The sequence below is a fragment of the Papaver somniferum genome, chromosome 8 (genome assembly GCF_003573695.1).
Source record: "Papaver somniferum cultivar HN1 chromosome 8, ASM357369v1, whole genome shotgun sequence".
Taxonomy (NCBI): Eukaryota; Viridiplantae; Streptophyta; class Magnoliopsida; order Ranunculales; family Papaveraceae; genus Papaver; species Papaver somniferum.
In genome coordinates, this window is record NC_039365.1 from 94,111,825 (window position 1) to 94,119,745 (window position 7,921).

General features: G+C 36.2%; 1 long non-coding RNA gene across 1 annotated transcript; it reads right to left on the bottom strand.

Annotated features, from left to right (window-relative positions):
- Nucleotides 1-310: 310 nt before the first annotated feature.
- LOC113302311 lies at nt 311-3,274 on the bottom strand. Its single transcript, XR_003336744.1, has 3 exons — nt 3,183-3,274; nt 3,015-3,078; nt 311-647 (listed from the first exon to the last, which is right to left on the bottom strand). It is a non-coding gene; the product is annotated as an uncharacterized LOC113302311 (long non-coding RNA).
- Between the last annotated feature and the right edge of the window lie 4,647 nt (nt 3,275-7,921).

Genomic DNA, 7,921 nt, shown 5'->3' on the forward strand with positions numbered 1-7,921 from the left:
CTTTTGCATACAGTTGACAACTAACAAAAATTTAACGTAACTAACTCAAATAAATCACATGGTCTTTGAACATGAAAATGCTCACACAAATTAAAAGCCTTCATATATATTAGTTTTGTAACAGTTCAAAACTGTGGTCAGTACACATGAAATCATTGCAAGGTAAGAGACATATTAATTAAATGCACCAAAAAAAAACAGTATTCTTAAGTGCCCAATCTAAACAAGATTTTAATTGGCATTAAAAGGCATTAAAAGGTTGGAAACTTAATAATACGTAAGGAGAAAATTTAGAGGAATACATGAAAGAACTTGGTAATGTAGTTATACTAGTCAACAAGAAATCTCCATACAGAGAGTGATATAAACATCAAAACCTGCCAACATGTAGACAACATACAAAACCAGACCCTCAGTTTGCGGCATAACGAAGTTTTCATTTACGAAAGAAACAAAGACTTTTTTTACCATATCCCATCATATATACAACCGCAAAACACATCAAAATAACATGGGAGATAAGCAAAATAGACTACCCAGATAACCCCGTGATACACACATTATAGACAAGCAAAAATACCAACTTTTGCTCAAGCTCCCGGCTGCAAGCTCTTCCCAAGCTTACTGCCTCAACCTCGCCTCGTACTCTGTGGAAAACAAAACCAAAACGGGGTGAGCCACAACCCAGTAGGGGTTACGAAAATAATGCGCCCATGTAAAAATAAACAACATATAAGTCAAGCTAAAGAAATGGGCATGTCCAAATTCAAAAATGTATAAAGCTTGACAAATCCACGTTCATTCGAAACAATTGAAATGAAATATTTTTCAAATGGTAGTGAAGAAATTCACATATGATACTTGTGAGGACCAGTCTCTAATGTTAGGATATTCAGGATATCAGCCACCGTCCCGGACGGTCTTCCGCGGGTAGCCACATTTGTGGGATGCCCCTATGGGCCTAACAAACTCGCCTGTAGCCTTCCAAAAATCTTCAAAACAAGCTCAACAAATCACTTACGGAAAGTCCCAGTAAAACTCCAAGGCGAAAGCCAAACTCTGAGATCAAATCTCGTTAACCCAATCCATCATTTTACAAAGAAGTGGTAACACAGTAAATGTCCAAATTGTAAAATGAATATCAAAATCAATAACGGTGACACGACATTAACATGAAGGGCCAAACAAATAAAACTGAACAGATGGTGTATGGTTTTACCGAAATCACTCATGCCAAAAATACTAAGCAGAAAGCCATTGGCAATTTGGCATGGTTTCATTTCCTTTATGCCAAAAGGTTAAGTTTGATACGTAGAAATCAAACACGAGATTGTAAAATGAAGAAAAAGACTAACCATATCAAATATATAATGAGCATAAGTGGGGCAGTAGCATCAGATGGAATTTTTGAGAAAAAAATGTAATCATCAAACCATAAACTAGGAACCAGTAGCACTAGTTCGATGAATTTTAAGAATTTTCTTATAAAAAGAAAACATTAGGATAGGTGTTGGTCAGGTGCTAACTAAATGCATGCATAAAACATCAAAACAGTAATTGAAACTCCATTTGAAAGCCATTGTTTCTTTCAGCACACGTACTAGGAAAAAGATGACAACTTGCAAAACCAATTAAGATTCATTTCTTATTTAATTCAAAGAATTCATAAAAGAAAGAAGTTCAAAGGAAAAATTCGTTATATAAAACTGGTAAGAAAGACAAAGACTAAGATTGTAAGTAACATTTTAGTTGCAAAGCATTTATGGCCGACCAACATCAGATCAAGATTTAAATCAGGAAGGCAAAATAGATTTGTTCATGGACATTTCGAAGACTAGCTCATTGGGTCATTTTAGCAAACAGGGCATGCATTGATAGTTTAAACCCAAAAATTGTAAGTAAAATCGGTTAACTCTTAATACCGGTTTGGTGAAACTAAAAAGTTCAGGGATTAAACATGGAAAGAAATCAAGCTACTGTCCATACAAAATTGGTTTTCATAAACTAAGAGAGGAACTCCATTTAAACATTTTATCAAATAAGTTCAAGGCCATTATGAAAACCATTTTCCGCTTAATTCGCATCAAAAATTCACAGGGGGTTAGTCGTGGGAGAGTTTGAGAGATTTTAATGTATTTAAATCTCTAGGGATTTAGAGGGAGTGTGAGAGAGTCTAGGCAATTTGGGGGGTTTAACCCAAACTCCCCAGAAATCTCTTGTTTTTTGAGAGATTTTGTCCAAGCACAAAAACATCATGAAACTCCCTCAAACTCCCCCAAATTATAAACTCCCTATCAGGGGGTTAGTCCACGAGTGAGTTGGAGGGAGTTTAATGTATTTTGAATCTTGGGGATTTAGAGGGAGTGTAAGAGAGTATTGGGAGTTTGAGAGAGTTTGGTATGTTGAGTGTAGGGAGTTTGAGAGACTCTCCCAAAATCTCTACTTTTTTGAGAGATTTGGAGTGAGGCAAAAATACACTATAAACTCCCTAGAACTCCCCAAAAAAAAACAAACTCCCTATCATTCTAATTTTTACCACTAACAGGGAGTTTAAGAGTTTCTTTCAAACTCCCCCACGACTAACGGGGTTTTTGTTGGGAGTTGGGGAGACTCTTCTAAACTCTCCCACGACTAACGGGGATTTTAAGAGACTCCCTCGAACTCCCTCACGACTAACGGGAAAAAACACAACTACACCCAACTCCCCCAACTCCCTTGAGGACTAACACCCTGTATGACTCTAGTGTTTTACGACTAACAGGGAGTTTAAAAGATTCTAATCAAATCTCTCACCACTAACAGAGAGTTTAAGGGATTTTGAGGTAGTTTTAGAAACTCCCTATAAATCTCTCACCACTAACAGAGATTTTAAAAGATTTTGACAAACTCTCTCACGACTAACAGGGGATTTGCTAACTCCATTAAAATCTCTCAAACTCTCCCACGACTAACCCCCTGTCAGGACTTGTGCAAAACAAAAACATATCAAACTCTTCAATGTTTCAGATTCTTACCTAAGAACAACATGCAGTATCGTAATGTAGAAATTGCAGGGATTAAACAAGATTTCAAATCCATCTGCAGAATTTTGAAATAAAAATAGAAGAGAAAGAAACCCTACTCAAATACTGATTAAAAGGTACAATTGAAATTGTAGATAAAAAGAATGGAAACCCCCCTACCTCAATTGTAACCGGTGTTCCAAGAATGGATCAGCAAAATGTCAAAGCAAGAATCAAAATTTCCTTCCTTTGGTCTCAGTAAAGCGAACGGAATAAACGAGAAAGTAGATGACAGAAAGAAAGGCTAGCATTTGGGTTTTGAAGGAAAAGAGGAAGAAAAGAATTCTTTAATCTCTCTTAAACACGTGTTAATCATGCTCAGTGTTTCTAGAGATCTTCATTGCGTTTGCTAAACAAGCACCCTAATATTTCTAAGGGAGAACCTAGTTATAAAAAGAAGAAACCACTCGTATTGGATTAAGGCACTCATCAGGGATGTACACACCCTACACTAGGATCGCATGGGCGCTTTATAAAATCCTAGCTTTCCACTAAAATGGGTTGAGTTCCGTTTCGGATCCGAATAGAGATCTTTAATGATGTTACATAGTTAAATTAATACGATCATGTTAGAGAGGTACCCGATTTGTTTTATAGGACCATCTGAAAGAACAGTACTTTGCTCATGCAACTGAACTTCGTCTCATCATCATCATCATTTATCTATTTATTTAGGTACAACTCGTTTCCGTGTTTCCAGTAAGGGGCTGCATAGGATCTTTTAGATTTTTCCGGGGATAAAATAGGCTATAGTGGTAATTTTTGGTAAAGAACCTGTTTGGACTATCTAACCCTCATCGGCCACTTCACTTACATATGAGACATATTTCCATTGATGTTTTCTAACGAATATGTTACATTTTTCTACATACCCAAAAACATTACCATGAAATACTAATAAATTACTTGAGTGGAACTGTTACAAGTTTGGTTGAATCATTTACCAACATGTTAGCAACAATGAATTACAACATTCAATTCGGAAAGTATAAATGAGTTGTGATTAAATGGTAAACTGTATAGGATATACTCAGATAAAATGGAAAATTTCCCACTTGAATGAAGACTGAATTTTCCAGAGATAAAATGCACCTAGTAAGTTAAAAGAACTTTGGGACTAAACCAGCACTTGCAAACACCTTCAGATAGACGGATTCTGAAATCAGTCAGACCATGCCATATTATAACGACAGCACCTGCAGTTTCGTCGATTGTCCCAGGAATACCATCTGCACAGACGCTTAAAATCACGTTGTGGGGAAGAAGATGCATCACTGCAATACAAAATATATTAATTTAGTTACAACTTACAAACCATGAATGTGCATTACATATACTACGTATAACTCGGTTATAAACAGAGGATAGCTGATAGCCATGGCCCTGATACATCCAGCAAAAACAAAAAATAACACTCCTACAAGAATGACCAGCGTTATGTGACTAGGCACGACAAATTAAACAACAAAAAGTAAATTAAACTACATGTTCATAACTATAGGCACCCGCAAATACTATGTATAGTTAGGACGGGGTACAAGAAGTGTAATACATGACCTTATGTTATGACCCATCTCGTGGCATTTAATGCACCTAACTGTAAGCCTCGCAACAGTTTGAGACTCGATCCTCTTCATTTTCTTCCTCCGACCACCATTGCGCTTCCAAACGGGAGGAATAATGTATTCATAAGTTGGGTTGTAAGGCGATCTGGAATGGCCTTCACATGGAGCAAAAGCGAAAGTGTAGGTGCGCCGATAGTTTTCCATGGAATACTAGTCGGCCATCTGGAGTAACCTTCACATGGAGCAAAAGTGAAACGTACGTGCGCCAATAGTTGTCCATGGAATACTAGTCATGGAAGTAGTCTGCCAGATCCAGACCAATATGCATTATAGACAAGCATGCATGTATACTTGGAATACCAACACTTTGGGGGTAACATCACCTAATTAACATTAATTGACCATCAGAAAAACATCAACAAACAAAATGATCTCAAAACAACAACGTTGCATAGAAGAGATGCAAGACAACAATTTCAAAAAGATATGATATTTGAGTGAAACTCTATAGTTCCAACAGACAGTTAATTTTCATGGAAACCATGTGCTCTTTAGTTTAACAGTTTATTGCAATGGGATACAAACGTGCTTACTAACTCCATATGTTAAGTTTGATGTAGCAGTAACACCTAATTCCAAAATTGCAGGAAATGATTTGGTAAAAAATAAAGAACATTTAAAGAAGGGCCTTAAAGAAGCACATTAAATAAGATAGATGAATTTGTGGAGAAATGATTTTAATTCAGAAATTGTTATACTAATAAACCGTGAACAAAAAACTAGAAATAGTTTATGAATATAAGAGCATCGTCATCCTAGTTTTAGAGAAAACTGAAAACGGTGGGGGACCTCAGTGCCAGCCTCTTAAGTAAAATCACTATTTCAAGATGGTTCCCCCACCTTAGACATTGGGGAATTTAAATGAGAAAAACTAACCCTACGCAGATAGTAACAAACCCATTCTAATTGGGTCTCTATGAAACAAGGGAAATGTAGAGAAGGGAAAAATACGGTTTAGTCCAACTCTCATCCAAATATATTAGTTAGTCCTAACCCATTCAATTAGGTACAAATTAGTCCTTTTTTTATGGAAAGTACATAAATAATCTTCGTGGTTTACAATTTAGTCCAAATATTTGCAGTTTAGTCCAAAGTGACTCATGATGATGTCAACAGTTTTAAATAATAATAAAAAAATTAAAATCAATTTATCTTTCGAAGCATTTGTCCGAAATTCGCAAACTTTATATATTCGGAAAGCTCTTTCCGAGAGGTACAAAAAGAGTACCCATATGACTATATAATTCTCATTAAAAAAAATAGTTTACATTGGTGTACAAACATGTATACACCTACAAAAATACAACTTGTTTACAACCCAAACTCATTACCAACACCAGCTCCTACGCTCCACTCTTAACCATGCTGCTGCATACAACTACAACACCTCAACCATTCAACTCAAAAAATTTATCCGTTTCTGTAGCTTTCCAATCTTAGCTGCATTTCTCTGCAGCAACATTACCCATCCAACAACAACATAAATTCCTGCTCCTTCGTACCACCAACATCACACATTTCAGATTTCATCTTTGCAATTCCATCGGCATTTCATATTTATTTACCAAATCACCACTTAAGAGTTCTACCATCGGTTACTCAGCTGCACCATTCCTTGTACTGCAACATAGAAGCAAACCCATTCTTCCAAATTTCCCATGGCATCACCTGCAATTGCTTCATAGCCAGCTGCAGCTTATCCATACCCTATAATTGCTTAACCAGCAACAATACACAACGCTTATTCATTTTTTTATCAGCTTACTCACCGCAGACTCTAAATCACACAAAGTAACAGTATTGTCTCCATCTCATATTCATCAAATCAACAGTTTTAATACCCTTGAAATCTCAGTAACAGCATCTTCTTTCAGACTCGAGCAGGCATAAAATCTAATCAAACCAAACACATCTTTCCTTCACTGCAGGAAACCACATCTTCTAATTCATGTACAATCATAAACTGCATCATGTTTCTAACCACAGATTCAATCCCAGGAAAACTAGAAACAAGCATGAGACCTGCCATCAAAGTGCCTGTATTAGCTCCATCAGATATAATGCCACCGCTTTCAGTCATAGTTGTATCATGTGAACTTGAAGCCTATCTACCTCATTTTTCTTCTACAGCCCTTGCAACAACGTCCTTTCCTTCCCTCTCTTCCTCCATTGAAGCTCTAAGAGCAAGAGCAAGGTGTACAAACATATACACATATAACAAGCACACACAAAAGTGCACTTTTATATGCACCCATATAATTAGTGTACAAGAAAATACACCGGTTAATTCTTATGTACTTTTAACAATATATGCTTACAAATATTTTTTTTGAATGTTCTTTTCTGTTGTATATCTGACCAAATTCGAGAGGTTGTTGCCAATTTGGGTTGTATCCGTTGATGGAAGTACTACCAAGTAAAGGTGGAGAAACCAAAAGTGACCAAAATATAAGCGAACACAAAACAGCTAATAGTAGAAAGTAAAATGTCTTGGTGAGCAGTGATAATAGAGAAGATTGATGGAAGATTGCAAACCAAACAATATCTCCCATGACAGCATAAAATTTAGGCAAGGAAACTTATGGGGGGAGAGAGAAGACAAGGGCCGAAAATAAAATTTGAAGCTAACCTTAGAGAAGGTAAGAGCAGAACTCTCTTGCTCTTCAAGGATGTATAGGAAAATACTTCCATTCCTGTTTGTATTCGGGTGAAATAATTTCGTCCTAAATGCAACCTGAAATACAAAATAAGGAAACATGACCTTAAGATGTAAAACCAGAGAATATACAAGTTACTACAACAATGCAATGTAATGATAACCATACAATCATATCAAGAGAATTATAAACCTACATACATGAGGTGAAGTTACCAAGAGTGCCAAGAAAAATAAAAGAGTACAGCTTAGGGCTAAATCTCATTTTTATTTGGGAAGAATTACGTGATCAAAATAGCTTATGCGATATGTCCACATATTATGATTTTTGTCGCATCTGCACAACAATGTACACGTCTACTAAAAGTGCACAACAATGTCAACTTGTATTACATGTGTGCTATTATGTACACATGTAACTTCTGTCACATGTGTACATATTTTAGGTGTACCAATATGTACACATGTAATTTCTGTTGTAACCAAAAGTCACTGGCTCATATCATCACTGATTCGACATCCAAGAAATGAAAAAAGATTGTTCACTAAAATTTGATTAAGAGTCATAGAGTGGCTAT